This window comes from Panthera onca, chromosome B1, assembly GCF_046562875.1.
Source record: "Panthera onca isolate mPanOnc1 chromosome B1, mPanOnc1 haplotype 2, whole genome shotgun sequence".
Taxonomy (NCBI): Eukaryota; Metazoa; Chordata; class Mammalia; order Carnivora; family Felidae; genus Panthera; species Panthera onca.
The window spans coordinates 1,116,425-1,133,407 of NC_138342.1; the positions used below are offsets into that span (position 1 = coordinate 1,116,425).

Genomic DNA, 16,983 nt, shown 5'->3' on the forward strand with positions numbered 1-16,983 from the left:
CTGGACACCTTGCCAGGAGCTCCGGTGGATTCTGGCAGTGACTGCTGGGGGGTCTCTTCAGTTATCTCAGGATCTCCAGCACCCTGCAAGGACACAGCACACATTAGGACCTCATGTATACCTTTTGGCTGGAAGCGTGAGCAATTCCCTAATTCCTTTCACTTGTGACACTGGGGAGGGTCTCATCCCTGCCCCGGCTTGCCCTATGCCAGTCCCTGCTCTGGTGGGAAGCAGCTTGGAGCCAGTCAGGGTGGGGACTCTGAAGTGCCCACGTCTAACGCAGAGTTTCCTACCAGGGTCCCACATTGGCGGAACTGTATGGACAGCCTTTGTATCCCCAGGCCCTCAGACACGGGACGCGGCTGCTCGGGGAAGGAGACCTGTGGTGAGATGGCTCTTTGCAGCTGAGGCCAACCCCGTAGAACGTGGCGGCTGGGGGCCGAACAGGAAGACCCTGCTTGAAAGGGGACCTGAGCGGCACATCGTCGTGTCCACCATACCGCCCCCTGTCCTTACCACAGCCAGAGTGATCTTCTCAAAGCTGTGCTCTGACCACAGGCTGGCATTCCTAAGCCGCCCTGCCCCGCTGCAGCCTCATTGGAATGGCACATCGCCCAGCAGTTCCAGGGACCGAGTCCTCACTCTGACCACAGATCCCCCACTCCACCCAGCTCCAGGCCAGACTTGAGACTGGGGACGGGGTGGGGAACCGCTGAATCCACGCCCTGCAGATACTCTGCAGGAAGACTCCGACACCAGCGAGCGGGCCAATCCTTCTCCAGCCTGTCCTCCGCGCTCCCTCCCATTGTTTGGGACCATCGGAAGCCAAGTCTGTAGCGTAGGCTCCAGGAGCGCAGGCGTGTGTGTGTGTGTGTGGAGGGGCAGTTGGAACTTGACCTCCGCCTTCCCCGCGCCACCGCGCTTCCTGTCCCGGGCGCCTTCTTCCCGCCCCCGAGGTAGGGGCGTGGGTGACCACCTGGGTGCCGGGCTGGCAGCCCCCGCGGGCTGGCCCCGCGGTGCCGCGCGCACCGGCCACCGCACCGTAGCCCGAGTGGCTCGTGCTGAGAGGAGGACGCGCGCGGCTGCCCGACGTCCCAGATCCACCGCCGCGCGCCCCCGGCAGGGGCCGCGATCGCGCGGGGCCCGCTCGCGGGCCGCGATTGGGCGCGCGGCCGTGACGTCACCCGGCGCCCGCTGGCTCCGGCCTCGGGCTCCCGGCTCCGGGCTTTGGGTTTAGCCGCCGCCTGGCGCGCGCCCGGCCGAGTAGCGGGAGCGGGACGCGCGCTCCGCGCTGCTCTGAGGCGGCTCGCGGGGTCCCGCGGCCCCGGCCCCCCGCGCGCCCCCTCCCCCCTCCCGCCCGGTCCCCGCCCCCCGCCCCCCGCGCGCGCCCCCCCCCCGCTCCCCTCCCCCCTCCCGGTCCCCGCCCGCCCCCGCGCCCCGCCCGCCCGCGCGCCCCGCCCGGCGCGGATTTGAAAAGTCCGGCCGCAGCCCCGCGAGCGCGGCAGCCAATCAGCGGCGCGCACTTTCCCGCGGCTTCTGCGAGGCGGCGGCGGCCCGGCGGCGGCGGCGGCGGGCGGGAGGCGCGGGGGCGGGGTCGGCGCCGCGCGCGGAGAGCCTCGGCCTGGCCGCGCTGCGCCCGCCGCCGCCGCCGCCCCCTCCCCTCCCTCGGCCCTCCCTCCCCCGCGGCCCCGGCCCCCTCCCCGGCCCGCCGCCGCCGCCGCCGCCGCCGCCGGAGCCGCCGCGCCGGGAGAGCCGCCGCCGCCGGAGGATGCGACGCACAACAGGTCACTGGAGCCGCCGGCTCAACCGCCGCCGCCGCCGCGGGCCCCGAGGGGCTGAGGGGTCCGGGGGCGCGGGGGCCGCGGGGCCGGGGCTGAGGGGCCGGGAGGAGCAGGCCGGCCGGCGGGGCGGGGGCGGCCGCGGCTAACGGGGCCGGGCGGAGGGCGGCCGCGGCCATGTTGGGCCCGGCCGCCGGCGGCTGCACCTGTGCCGGCCTGCGGGCCGGGCGGCCTTTGTTCGCGGCGGCGCCGAGCGGGCCGGGCCGGCCTTTGTGAGGCGCGGGGCCCGGCCGGCGGTGGGAGGGGCGCGCCGGGCCGGCGGGGAGGCGCTTTTTGTCTGCGGACGGTCCGCGGGTGACACTCGCGGGCGCCGGCCGTTGGTCAGCGCGGGCGCCCCGGAGCCGGGCCGGGCCTTGGCAGGTGGAGGCGCGGGGACCCCGCCCGGGGCTGTCGGCGCGCGCCGCGCCGGCCCCCTCTCCCCCCACCCCCCCACCCGGCGCGGACCGGGAGCCCCCCGGGGGTCTCGGGACGCGCGGAAGCCCGGCCGCCGACCGCACGGCTGCCGCGGCCCCACTCGCGAGAAGGGCGGTTGAAAATCTCGGCGTTTAAAAAATGCTGGTCTTGAGTCTGGGTGGAAAGGTCGCGGGCCCGCGGCGTCAGTCCTCTCTCCCGCTGTGCCGGCGGGGTGGGGGGGGGGGCCCGGAGCCGCCCCAGGTTTGACATCCAGGTGGAAACTTAGTATCGCGGCTGCCCTTCCGCCGGGCCGCACGCTGGTGCAGCAGACGAGTGGGGGCTCCGGGTGCGAGAGTGAGAGCGTGAGCGTGAGCCTGCGAGGAACACGCCGCTGTGGTAGGGCGTGAGCGCGAGGCTTGGGCGCTGACAACCCACGCTTAGGTTTTGGGGGCCTGGACTTTTACGTGAGTTAAACCCCGAGCTTCCTTGATCACTGAACAACTTCAGGAGCTCACGTAGGTACCCCGCGCACCGGTTACATTGTGTTTGGTGTATTTTAAAATAAGGTTGTCGGGATGTTAAGAAGCCGTCCCATTCACGCAGCTAGGACCTTACCTCTTCTTTTTTCAAATGCTTTAAATGCCCTCGGTGTCTGTTTAAGTGTGAGAACCACAGTGCTTAAAAGTACAGCTGCAAACGGCAAGACGGAGGAAACCCGCCCTGTGCGCACAACCCTCGCCTTGTGTGCTCTTACCCCACAACCGTCCATAGTTCAAATCTAAACTACCGACTGGAAGTGAAGGGGACTCATGCCTTAAGCATGATTACTTTGAGTCATTTCCTTTTCTTTTCTTCCATTTTCTCAGACGCCCGGCAGCCTTCAGTTTGGGGCTGATGGTTGGTAAAGAGAGGGCGTGCTGCGTGGTTGTGAGTTGGTGAGAGCTTTTGTGGAGAGCTCTGATCTCTTCTGCACAAAAATCCTCCCTGCGACTACATGACTGCGGGTCAGACTGGCCTCTGATTCCAGCTGTAAACTTTCTTGTGTAAGAGTTTCGGATAAGTGACTGAAGCTTGAGAGACAATTTTATTCTTACGCAGAGTAAACCGACCTGCGATTTGTGGAAACAATAAACAGGCCACCAGGTGTGGCAGCTAGGCTTAGGGTTTTTACGCACGTGATTCACATGGAACTCTTAAAACGGTAGCGCTTTAATGTGAGGAGCCCCGTGAGGAACTGTGGGAATTCGACGCCAGAAATGAGAGGCTCCGCGGCTCTGGTTAAGGAGGAGTGGGTCTAGCCTTCCACCTGTTTGGATGCCCCTTCCTCCTACCAGGAGTCCCAGCTTTGAAAAGTCCCAACTCCTACAGCAGAATGTCAAGTAATTAGTTACTTCCTTTTTATGGTTTGACGCTCGGGTGTAAGAGTAGGTGGGATAGACTCAGAGGTGCTGGCAGACGATGGAAAACACCCATAAAAGGTGTGCCTCGTGAGACACAGCCCGGATAAAAGGTGCTAAGATGATGCTGAGGTTTGCCGTCTAGGTTTGTTTTGCTCTGCCCTTTTCATTCTGGACAAATAACCTTTCTCAGCAAGCACTTTCCTTAGCCAGTGGGGACTGGAGGTTTAAGCTTTACGCTCCCCTGTCCTGGTACACACTTTTGCTGTGGTTCTGGCTTGGTGACAGAACGTGAGCAGTTTCGGGTTAGCGTCTCAGCTGCCTGAGCCTCACTCTCCTCTTTTGCTGGACTCCAGCAAGTGTGTCTTTGTTCCCCAAATATGCGGTGCCCTGCCCTGGCTCCAGGCCTTTGCGCAGGCTGCTGTTGGACCAGGGGCACTGCTTGTCCTTCCTGCTGGAGCGCGGAGTACCCGGCCTTCCAGTGGCCGGCTGTGGCCTTTCCCCCCTCCTGGCCTAGCCCTTGAAGATAGGGCTCTCCCGGCCTTGGGCGGCACAGGCTCTGGGGTGCCTCCTCACGGCAAGAACTCAGTGAATGCTGAATATAGGGGCATACGACTTAGGATAAACAAACAGCCCATTTTAAAGTCAGCACCTGACCCGTTTGCCTCTATTTTCTGTAAGTCTCGTTGGCGCAGAGAGGGATCCTCTGGAAGAAGCTGAGTATGGAACGTAAGCGGCTGGCCCAGGGTCACCCGGCTTCGGTCGGGGAGCCGAGACCGTGTTTGCCAGGCAGGGCTGTCTCCTTCTCTCATCATAGCTAACTTGAATGTTAAATAAAAGTTGATTATGAGACACTGCGAGCGTGTAAGTGTAACGAGTAGTAGGCCTGTATCTACCACCAAGATGAAGCAAGCAGTGATGTGTTGACTGTACCTGTTTGTCTTGCGGGGCAAATACAGAACAAGAGGTGAGAAACAAGAGGTGAATGGAGGGAGGCTTAGGCTCTTACTTTACACACAGTCTTTATGTGATTTTTTTTTTTTTTTTGAGAGTGAACATGCGAGGGAGGGGCAGAGAGAGAGGGAGAGAGAGAGCATCCTCAGCAGGCTCCGTGCTGAGCCAGATAGATGCAGGGCTCAATCTCATGCCCGTGAGATCACGACATGAGCTGAAATCTAGAGTCCCACGAATAACCTACTCAGCCACCCAGGCACCCCCTGTATGATTTGTTAATTTCTTTTCCAGGCATGGTTATTTATACTAAGCCCTTTGGGGAGAAAGAGACTTAAGTTGGTTGCCCCAGGGACTTGTCAGCATTTTCATTTGTCTATTGGTTGCAATATAGCTCCTGAAGGAGTTGATTGGTTCGATGAAATTTGGATTGCTAGGTAAAAAAACTGAAGATGGACCACAAAGTTGTTTTGTCCTTGAGTCTGCCTTCCAACAAGCAAGTGGCCACATAAGCGTCTTCAAAGCACTTATTTCTCTGATACTTAAACGGTTTCAACAAAACATAGAGGCACAGACATTGCAAAGTCTTGGTTAAGCTGAGTGTTGGCCTGTAGCTTAAAGCTCCCAGTAGTGAGAGTTTCCTAGCAGGTGTACAGGGAACACTCTTTACTCCTGGAAGGAATTGGGACCTCGCGTTTAAGCGGACTGGGTTGTCATGGAAAGAGTTGATGGTGTGAATTGTTTGTTATGCTGTCAAAGGATATATTTATATCAGCAGCACCTTCGTGTTTCTGGTAACGTTTCATGTGTTTCTGCTGCTGTATTCTGGAGGCCAACAGATCAGAAAGCGTGTTTCTGACTCCAGTTTTACCGCCTTCAGTCAGCTCCCTACACCCTGCCTCGACTGTGAAAAGTGCACGTGTGATCACGTGAGGCCCCACTTTTCAAGGATCTCCATTGCCTTAGGGTTCGAGACAGTGTCCCTGGCCCCTCAGCTTGTGCTGCACTTGTCTCGTCCTGCGGCCCATTCCCTTGGGCATCTGCATGGTCAGTGCTTGCCACCTCCCTGCCTACACACCCCCTAGTGCGCACGTGGGCACCGTTGGCTTTTCTTACCTCTCGCTCAACTCTCTGCTTGGACCGCACTCCCACAGGGCCATCCAAGTCTCTGCCTGTTTTGAGAGGCCCTCGTAATTATGCCGGGAGCGCTTTGTGCTTCGCCCACCTTCGCCCACTCTCCGTTCCCACTGCTCTTTGGCCCATCGCAAGGACCGCGGCCACGCGTGGCCTCAGGTAGTTGCATTTGCTGTTTCTTCTGCCCAGAATGCTCTGCCCTGAACACCTGCACGGCTAGCTCCTTGCCTGCCTTTAGGTCTTTGCTGAGACCTCTTCCCAGGCACCTTCCCTGACCGCTGACTTAAAAGACCCTGGCACTACCCGTCTGCCTTAGCCTTTCCTCCTCGGCACTTATCCCCTGACACTGTGTTTTATTGATCTGTCCATCTGCCTGGCTCCATTGACATGTCTGTAGGGTGGGGACTTGTTCTCTCCTGGCTTTGATTACTCTCATATGCCCAAGTGCCTAGGGTGGTGCCCAAGTGACCATCAGTTGCTCCGTGATTATTTGAATGAGTGGACTCTCAGTTCTTTGATTTTGGGTGTATACAGTCTCAGAAGTGCTGTGAGTATGCTTGCCCTGCTGTGAGGTTGGGAAGGCAGAGGAGGGCCGTGGGCAGGTGACAGATGTCAGAGAGGAGGCTCACGAACCAGTGCTAGAGAATTGTGGCTCTCCAAGGCCCCGGAGGTAGGGATGGGAAGAGCGGGCAGATACAAGAAAGGGGGCTGAAGTGGGATTGATGGGCTGGGGCACAGCATAGGGCTCAAATTCAGGGGACAGATTTGGTCCAGGTGACTCCAGTATTCATAATTTGAAAAATCTGGTGGCTGGGGCACCATTTTTGTCTCCCTGTGTACTCGTGAGAGGGAAGTTGGGCCTAGTTTCTGATCTCTGTTCCCTGCAGAAAGGAGCCCTGATCTCACCTGCCAGCCACGAGTATCCCTGGTGCTTTTCCTGTTTGCCCCGTAGAGGAGGCCATGGGTCTTGAGCACAGCGTGTGGCCCCTGCGTGTTTGTCCAGCATCTCTGTTGGCTGCTCCAAGACCTCGCTGTCCTGGTGCTGCAGCTCTGGTGACCTGTTGCCTCTGGTGCTGCCCACCCAGCACCCACAGCACTGGATACAGGGTCTTTGTTGTTTGGCTTTTTTGCTCCCAAGTTTGTCATCGCTTTGTGAATGCTAGGCCCTGTCGTGACAGCACATTGTGTGGGCTCCCGTCCCTTCCTCTTTTCTAGGTCGTGACTTTTTCAGGGGGAGGACCTTCTGACCTGTCTTCTGGTCCTCGAACAGTGCCGCTGAGTACTCCGTTAACAAGTGGGGACAGCTTTGGAGTCTTCTCTTTTCCTGAAGCTTTTTGTTTCATGAAAGTGTGAATTCCTACATTTTTTAGATTAAAATACATGTTAGAAATAAGAGACTTCTGTGTCGTTTCCCCCAAAAGATTTGAAGTTGGTGCCGTCTGCATAGAGCTTTTCTCTGCAGCTTCCAGCATTGAATATTCTTTACCTCTTGTCGAACCCTCACAGCAGGAGGCCGAAACCCAAAGATATTAAGTACTGACCCAAAGGCACGCGGCCATAAGTGATTAGAGCCCCTGCAAGGCCTGACCTTTGTTTCCGTCTCTGGCAGCTTACTGTTCTGCCTCTCGGGATGTTTTAACAGGAGCCCGTCTATACGTGGCTGGGAGGGTGGGCCATTCTGTTTTTGTTAGTCAGCATGGCGGTGCACTTCTTTCTAACATTTCTTCGCTCACTGAGTATCAGCTGTGTTCCAGCGATGAACCAGAGCCTATGGCCTTCACCCCGTGGAGTTTACAGACCTGTGAGGGGGATGAAACAGGGGAGACACGTCTTTGGAAACCCTGAAATAGTCCTGCCAAACCGTCGAACCTTAATCTGATCAAGGCTCTGTGTCCAGCAACCAATTCATGGGAAATACAGGGGGAGAGGAACACGTTAAGCTAAACCATAGGGTCGCCGTTGGCAGAACCTACAAGACCAGTGGCCTGATCTCTTCAACAAGGAACAAAAGTGTTCTGTGGACATTTTATTTGTGTCCAAGACAGGCCAGTTGGTTAGAGACGTGGCTAAACATCACCTGTGATAGCCGGGATACTTAGGAACCGGAACACTGACTGGATGTGTCGTTAAGGAGGTATTTTTTTTTAGCTGCCATAATGGTTTTGTTATGTTTGAAGAACATAATTTGAGGGGTACCTGGCTGGCACCGTTGGTAGAGCATGTGACCTGATCTCAGGGTCCTGAGTTCAAGCCCCGTCCGTATTGGGCACGGAGCTTACTTACGAAAAGAACTTGTACCTTTTAGAGACACGTTCGGTTACTTACCTATGAAATGATGCGCCACGCGGGATTTGCTTCACAATTCTCTGAAGAGGGGACAGTGGATGTATGGCTGGCTGGATCAGGACTGACCTAGGTCGAGGTTGGTATGGGAACGTGGGGCTGTCCCCACGGAAGGACAATCCCTGAGTCGGGATTACCTTGTGGGAAGGTGGGGCTGTACCTGCTCTATCTACCTTTATGTGTGTTTAGAATTCTCCATGACAGAAAAGAGGAAAGTCGTGAAGGACATCTCGGATGCGTCTGGTAGCATCTGTAGGGAGATTCTATGTAGCTGGGGACTGGCTTTCAGGGAAGACTTCCCGATGGGATGGGTGCTGGAGCAGAGAGCAGGAGAGGGCTTGGTGGGGGACACACCCGGTTGAGGTAGGCACGCGTACGTAGAGGAGGGGGCAGCCTGTGCAGAGACCCTGGGGCGGGAACGGAAGGTGAGGGGACCGTGTGCAAAATGAAGCTGCACAGGTCAGAAGGGGGCAGGAGTTTGGGGCCGTAGGAAGGATCTTCCTCCTAAGAGCAGCACGAGGCCCTTGGAGGGTTTAAGGAAGGGCGGGGCGTGTGGGTGAGACACACATCCGTTGGCTTTGGACAGTGCCTTTGTTGGAGTCGTCTGTAGAGTTGGTGATGGGAGGACGGGGGAGCGTGAAGAGCTGGGTACAGGAGGCCAGGCCGTGGCTGCTGTCCGTTTGCACGGGGATCTTTCCAGTTGTCCTTGCTTTGGACGTTTGGTGCCCAATAGGACTGAACAGTCCTGCCCCCGTGGAGTTTGGTGTGGCCGTATGATTTGCTTTGGACAATGAGAAGTGACCTGTTGCTTCTGACCAGAGGATCTGAGAGATGTGTGCTTTATCATATCTTCTTTTTTGACTCTCATTGTGGGAGCACACAGATCTGTACTGTAAGCAGGAGAGAACCCTTTGGGTTGAACCAGGTAACAGGTGATGGCTTTGGGGCTTGTCACCGCAGCACGACCTAGTCCTTGGGTCTCCAAGCCTGTCCCCTAGACTGGCACCATATTTACCTGGGAACTTGTTGGACACACACGTTCGCGGGCCTGTCCTTGGCCTCTTGAGTCCTAAGCTCTGGAGGGGGGCCCGGCATCTGTGTTCAGATGAGCTTTTCACGTGATTGTGATGCTTTCTACGTCGAGGAGAACTGCCTGTGACTTTGCTGATTGATAAGCCAGTTAGGACCTTACGGTGTTTGTCCGGTGTTTGTCCGGTGAAGGATGCTGGTGGTGGGCTAGTGCCGAGGTGGTGGGTGTGGGGAGAAGTAGGTGGGTGTGTGTAGGAAGGATTCTGGAATAAGACTGATAAGACCTGTTGTTTGGGATGGGAGAGATGTTTGGGGTGGCCCCTAAGTTTTGTCTGATAAAACCAGATAGATGGGGTGCCATTCACCGTCTAGACAAAATATACTTCTGTAAGAACAATTTATATCTACTTTGGTTTCATGGTTCAGAAACCAAGAACAGCCTATTAAAGAATCATGAAAACTTCTGTTGATGTCTTCGTGGAAATATCAGTTTCCTAGTGAAGCTCACGTTGATCCCCCCCACCCCCCCCCCCCGGCTTTGAAGTTGTGTCCTGTCTGCTCCCCAGATCCCCCTGGCTGATTATTTTTCTCCACATCAGCCGTTACTTTGTTTATTGCCCCTCCCCCTCGAGTGGAAGCTTCTTGAAGGTAGGGCCCTTGTCTCTAGTTCACTTCTGTGTCCCTGCAAGCGCTCGACGTGTGTGAGCCGAACAGACAATTGCCTGTTGAGGGGTCAGCACCGGATGCGGTCCCCGTGGCCAGATCCGAGAGCAGGGCGCAGCCACCCACCACGGCCTCGGGGGGGTGAGCAGGACGGAGTGCGGGCGACTTAGAACCGCTCAGGTTTTGGTCTGCGTGTGACTGGGGTGCTGCCGAGCATTGTCCGGCGTCTGGTCGCGAGGCCCCTGATTCTCATCCGTTGGAATTTCCGTGGGAAGGTCTGGCCTGAGGGCGTGGGGAAGCTGTCTGACTTCGGGCGGCCTAGTCCTCCTCAGGTGGGAGAGGACAAGCGTGTTTTGTTGAAAGCAGCAGTGCCCGGAATGAAGGCTTGCAAGCGGGACTGCTGGCAGAGCGGCGTGGTGGGTTTTCCTCTCCCCGTTCTGTTTCTGAAGCTCTGTGCTTTGTGGGACCTGAGTCGGGATTACGCATCACGTCAACAGGTTATTGGGTTGCTTTCTGTCTAGTTCTGAGAGTTGTGTAAAAAAAGTGTTCGTTTCCTTAAAATTCAACCGCTTATAACTTGTTGAAAAAAAAATAAGAGTGGTTCGTGTTGTCCACTGCCCACCTTTGGAGGCTAAGCTCGCGTGCGTCTCTCAGACAGTACAGCGCTCTCGGCTGCTCTAGGGACCCGTGTGAATCAGCAGGTGGCGTCAGTAAAGGGCAGAAACAGGGTGGCGTCCCGTGCTCCCGTGTCGGCCGCCCGCCCGCCACGGGTCAGTGGAGTGCGATTGAGGGCTGTCTCCTGGTTCAGAAGAAACCCTGGATCGTTACCCTCTCTGCTTCCTTTGGAGAGGGGCCTTCCTTGTTTTTGTAGGTTGATAAGTGTCTGAGGCAGAGGGAATCTGCCTTGGCGGCCCGTTACGTTTTAATAACAGGACCTCGCTCTTCCTTTACCGGCAGCCTCTTGAGTCCCCCAGGGAGACTCCTTGTGGGGCCCAGCGTGGCCAGCGCGGGTGTGGGAGGGACGTGCACCTGCTGTTGCGTTGGACCTGGCGGCCGCTCGTGGTTGAGCCCCTTTGTGGGCTGTCTGCGTCCCATGGAAACCAGCGTTGCCTCCCGTGGTCTTCGCCAGCTACCTGTTCTCCGCGCGCGGCCGAGATCTCAGGGCTGCTTCTTTGTAGCTGCTCATATCCTGGCGCCACCTCGCTGCTCTTCTCCCTTCATGAACCGCTGGGCACAGGAGTGATGGGCAGGGTAGGGGTGGAGCAGAACCCGAGTTTGAGTTCCCGCTGGAGTTCATAGAAGTCCTACTTTCAAGGATGCGTGAACTCTTGACACATCATTAAGGCGAAATAGGAAGCTTAATTATTATAATAGATGATTTTTAAATTTTTTAATCTTTATTTTTGAGAGAGAGAGAGCGAGCGAGCGTGCAAGCCGGGGAGGAGTAGAGAGAGAGAGGGAGACACAAAATCTGAAGCAGGCTCCGAGCTGTCAGCACCGAGCCCGACGTGAGGCTCGAACCCACGGACCGTGAGACGATGACCTGAGCCGAAGTCGGACACTCAACCGACTGAGCCACCCAGGCGCCCCTATTACAGATAACTTTTAAATCAGAAAACACATTTTGTGAAAAACTGGTATGATGCAGAAGTGTGGGAAGGAAGGAAACGTAACCTCACCAACTAAAATGTTTATGGCTATTTCTGGCTTAGCTTCTCCTTTATCGAACCGGACCACGAACCCTAAGAACAAATTCTGCTCCCCTATCCCCTGAGGCAACCGCTGCGCTCTTGTTAGTCGTTTCTGTAGACTCTATCTGCACTCTGAAAAAAAGGACTTGCTCATTTTGGCAGAGTTGAGAACTTTGAGGTTTAATGTTATGTGTCGGGTTCCATCTTTGGGAGTTAAGGGTCTTTCTTGTCCCCTCGCCTCCCACTCCCTTCCCTGCTTCCTCCCAATATTGTGGTGCTGGCGAATCTATTTCTACGTGATCGGCTGTTCTAGAACTCGGTGGTTGAAAACCCAGCATTTATGTGTGTGCAGTTCTGCTCTTGGCTGCAGGCCTCCGCTCTCCCAAGGTGGGCCTTCCCACAAGGCTGCTTGGGCTTCCTCTCAGCGTGGTGGTGGCTGCTCTCCAAGGTTAGGTGGGCGCTGGTGTGGCGTTGCTCTTGTCATGCTCTTTCCGTGAAAGCAGTCACAGCCCCAGGCCAGACAAAGGGCGTGGAAACATAGACCTTTCTTTGTGCAGGGGAGTGAGAGAGAATTTTGGGCCATCTTTAGTCCACCACAGTTTTATAACAGTTTTTGGTTTAAATGGATATTTAGCAACTGTTACATTGTTCAGCTGAACCATACAGTGTGCTGGGTAATATTTGCTTTCGTGTTTCCTTAGTGGAAAGCATTATGTTGTTTTCCATTTGCCTGGTCTCCCGTGCGTCTATTACTAATTCAGTCCCAGGTTTTCCAGGTGAACCGTGTAAAGAGCCTTTAGTGATGGTCAGCTGGACTCTGTCACTGCCATGTTTTTCTTTCGGTGACCTCGGAGCTCTTTGCCCTCCTGCTCCAGACTGGGTCCCCACGGGCCTGTGACACGGCTGCGTGTTCTTCCCTTCACAGGTGGACCACCGATTCTTGGGTCTCTTGTCTTCTGTGATTTACTTTAACTTGTGGTGCTTCTCTTAAATGTGCTCCGGGAGGCGACATTTTTTGAGACCTGGCATGCTAAAACAATCTCCTATGTCGGTTGATAGCTTGGCTGCGTACGTGGTTTGGATTGGAAATAATTTTCTCACAAATTTGAAGTGCATTGCTTCAGTATTTTGGGGCTTGCCATGTGTATTTTCTCTTTTAGGAACACTGATGCTATCGCGGTTTCTGATTCTTTGCCTATGACCTGTTATTTGCACCCTGCCCCCCCCCCCCCCCCCCGCCCCCGCCCCCGCCCTTGGCCATGGGTCTCCTCTGCACTCATTATGCTGGCACTTGATGACTTGGTGGGTCTTTTTAACCGTTTGATTCTGGGACATTTTAAGTTATCTCTTCCATAATTAAAAAATCTTGACTATGTTTCTATTTTTCTCCAGTTTTATTGAGGTATAACCAGCGAAATTGTTATATATTTAAAGCATACAAGGTAATGATTTGATATACATATACGTTGTGAAATGAGTACCATAATCAAGTTATCCATCACTTAAAAGTTACCTTTAAAAATGTTTTTAGAGGCGCCTGGGGGGCTCAGTCGGTTAAGCGTCTTGACTTTGGCTCAGGTCATGATCTTGCAGTTTGTGGGTTCGAGCCCTGTGTCAGGCTCTGCAGAGCCAGGAGTCGCTTCAGATTCTGTGTCTCCCTCTCTCTCTGCCCCTCCCCTGCTTGCACTGTCTCTGTCCCTCTCTCTGTCTCTTTCTCTCAAAAATAAATACTAAAAAAAAGATGTTTTTAATTCTAGTGTAGTTAACATACAGTGTTAAGTTAGTTTCAAGCGTACAATATAAACTGTGTGTGGTGAGTGTGCTTAAAAGTTGCTTTCTTAGCAAATTTCAAGTGAAATACATTATTAACTATAGTCACCATAACGTATATTATATCTTCGATCTTATAAATGAAGGTTTGTATTCTCTGGGGCACGTGGGTGGCTCAGTCAGTGAGTTCAGGTCATGATCCCAGGGTTGTGGGATCCAGCCCCGGGTTGGGCTCCTTGCTGAGCCTGGAGCCTGCTTCACATTCTCCCCCTCTGCGCCTCTCCCCTGCTTGTGCGAGCACAGGTGTGCCCTTTCTCTGTCTCTCAGATTCAAAACAAAACAAAACAAAAGTTTGTGTTCTCTGACCAATGTTCTCCTGTTTCTCCCACCCCCAGCCCCTGACTGTTTTACTCTCTTTTTCTATGAGTGTGACTTTTTTCTTTTTTCTTTTTCAGATTACACATGTAAGGGGGATCACACAGTTTTTGGCTTTCCCTCTCTGGCTTATTTCACTTAGCATAATGTCGTCTGGGTTGCAAATGGCAGAATTTCCTTTTTTTTTTTTAATTGGGGCAATTTTTTGATATATACAATGGAATAGTATTCCATTGTGTATATCTACCATATTTTCTTCATCAGCTGGTGGGTTGATGGACACAGAGGTTGTTGCCATGTGTTGGCTGTTGTAAATAACACTGCACTAAACATGGGTAGCCGATGCCTCTGAGATAGCAATGTTGTTTCCTTCAGATAAATGCTCAGAATGGGATTGCTGGGTCACGTGCTGTTTCTTCTTTCTCTTTAATGTCTTTTTTTATTTTGAGAGAGAGCACACGCGTGAGCGTGCACGGAAGCGGCAGAGAGAATCCCAAACAGGCCGTGCTGTCAACCCAGAGCCTGACCTTGAGCTCCATCCCACGATCCGTGGCATCGTGACCTGAGCCACAATCAGGAGTGGGATGCTTAATCGACCAAGCCACCGACACTCCTCAGATGGTATTTCTGTTTTTAATTTTTTTGAGGAACTTCCATCCTGGCCTCCCCAGTGGTTGCACCAAATTCACGTTCCCACCAGCAGTGCACGCTCCTTGCCCGTGCTCGTTTCTTGTGTTTTGATGCTAGCCATTCTGGCAGGGGTGAGGTCGTCCTCACTGTGGCTCTGAATGACCTCTCTGTGACCATGAGTGGTGCTGGGCCTCTTCTCGTGTACCTGCTGGCGGTCTGCGGGCCCTCTTTGGACAAATGTCTGTTTAGGGCTCTTTTATAATTTTTAAAACCTTCTGTTTCTGTTTGGAACTCTTATCACATGGCTGTTGTGTCAGCATGATCTTCAGATTTTCTTCTTTTTCTCTCCAGTGTTTCTCTTTTCTTTCCTGCCTTCCTCCTCCTTCCACCGCTCCCTGTTCCTTCTCCTTCTCCCCCTTTCTCCCTTCCTGCCGCCCTCCCTCCCTCCTTCCTTCCTCTCTGCCCTTTGGCAAGACTAGGAGATTATGATGTCTTGTCTCTTTTTGTCCCCTTAACAGTATTGAAATGTGACTACAGACAGTGCTGTCGTTTTTAATTATTTTGGGAGTATTTTTACATTTTCATAACGTTCCTTTAAAAATCTAACGAAGAGCCTAGATGATACGTTCTCCTGCTTCAGAATTAAAAAGTTATGGTGTGAAAATCTCTCTCCCACCCCATACCCTAGCCACCTGATTCACCTCCCTAGAGGCCACCGTGTCACCAGAGGTGGGCAGAGAATACCCAGGTGGGAGGCTGTGTCTGTTTCAACTCCCATGGGAGTCACATTGAGGGCTCTCCCGTTCTGTGTACGAGGTGTTCCTCTGGGCTGCTGCTTCGCTTTTGCCTTTGTAAATTCTTGTTTCTTGTGAGTTTCCTCGCTATTCTGATCGCCGCTCTCAGTGAAGTTTTGTTGTGAAGATGGAGGTCCTGGAGCTGGTGGCAGGGTCTGGGTGGGGGGCTTGACTGAAGGCTGACTGGTCGGGACCCCACCGTCAGGCTTGGTAGGTGTTTCCCCCTGGGTCCTGGCAGCTGTCTTAGAATTTGCTGCTGCGCTGAGCGCCCCTCCCCCCTCGGTAGCGCGCCCCTCCGATGCGCCCCGTCCGGAGACTAGACTCCAGGCTGTGTCCAGCTGGGACGGGGCTGGGACTGCATGTTTCTTGGACCGACACCAGCTCTTCCCAGTTTTTGTGGCAGATGCCCCTGCTGCATGTGGTGAATTCTCAGTCCGCGTCAGGTGTATTTTAGAGGGAAAATAGGAAAAAATATTTCACAGCTATAAACGATACAAGTTAATATGCTTAATACCCTTCCTATTCAGCAAAATAAATTGATATTTAAAAACCAGGTAAAATTCACATACCATAAAATTTGCCACTTAAACCATTTTAAGATTTATACTTCAATGTTTTTCTTGTTTGTTTTTGTTTTTTGTTTTTTCCTTTCTGTTTGCTCAGTATGTCTCAGGGTTCTGCAACCATCAGCACCGTGTAATTCTTGCCTGTTTTCATCATTCTGGTGTGGAGCCCAGTACTCCTAGCTGTCACTCTCAGTCCCCTCTCATGCCCCAGCTCCCAGCAACCACCTTTCTCCTTTTGGGCTCCATGCATTTGTCTGTTCTGGATGTTTCTTATAAATAGAATCATATGATGTGTGGCCTTTTTATGGCTGACTATTCCATTGTATGGTAGGTCATATTTCTTTCCTCAGTTTATCATTATTATTTGGGTGGGTTTTTTTGCTTTTATGAATAATGCTGCTGTGACGATTCTTGTACAAGTTTCTGTATGAACTTATGTTTTCAATTCTCTCTCGGGTAGACACCGAGGAGTGGAATTGCTGGGTCGTGGGAGCCCTGTGTTTAACCGTTTGAGGAATGGCTAGACTGTTTTCTACAGCAGCCGTACCATTTCACATCCCCGCCAGCAGCGTAGGAGGGTCCAGAGATTTGACATGTAACACTGAGAGCAAAAACCAGCAATGGGACCAAGGAAGATACCAACTTGGGTATCATCATGAGGTTAGGATTGGAGCAGCAGGGGAGGCAAGCGGACGGGTAGGCCCAAGGCTAGCATCGAGATCGGCCTGAGGCTCGGAGCTTCCAAACAAAACAAGAAACAGGTCATTTATAAAGTCCTAACTTTTCTAGGTGCATTTCTGCAGGAGAAGCAGACTTTTGCTATAAATTCTAAATTTTGTAGAGTAAAGCTTCTCTTTCATGAGAGACTTGGAGTGGCCGTTGTCCTCAACCCTGGTTCTATAGCAAGCCATCCTGATTTCGTTGTTCATCCCACGGCAGTCTTCATTGTGAGGATGGAGGCCGTCACTCAGCGGAGGCAGGAGAAAAGTATATTCCAGGCAGATGAGTGTGACATGTTAGAAAGCAAGGGAGTACGGAAGGAGCTGCGTCTGTGTCTGCAAGTCAGATTTATTTGTAGGCTACGGTTTCCCGGCTTTCTGGGTAAGTCTCTCGTCTGCCCCTGGGGGAGTGACCCGAGAGCTTGATCCCTCCGCCGGCTTGGCTCTAGGGAATGTCCTGAAGGGCTTACTGCTGTCCAGCATCGAGACTTCTCCGCAGTGACTCTGCTCGGTTGGATTCCCAGAATGGACAGCACAGGCCGTGGCCCAATGCTCGAGTGGCCGGGGGTGTGGGACAGCGGGGCCCCACGGAGATGAGCTCTGGAGAGTGCTCAGCTCTGGTCTGGGGAGGACGCTCTTCCTGCCGTCTTGTGCCTTCCACCCCATCTTTCTCCTTCCTCTTTTCCTTCA

The 16,983-nt window shown here is 54.0% G+C and overlaps 1 protein-coding gene across 1 annotated transcript in view; it reads left to right on the plus strand.

Annotated features, from left to right (window-relative positions):
• Positions 1–1,663: 1,663 nt before the first annotated feature.
• The window catches only part of NSD2 (nuclear receptor binding SET domain protein 2), a 91,335-nt gene continuing 76,015 nt past the window's right edge, over positions 1,664–16,983 (plus strand). Inside the window, exon 1 of the mRNA XM_078446371.2 lies at positions 1,664–1,784. The gene's annotated coding sequence lies outside the window, so the exon portion shown is untranslated. The remainder of the gene's footprint in view (positions 1,785–16,983) is intronic.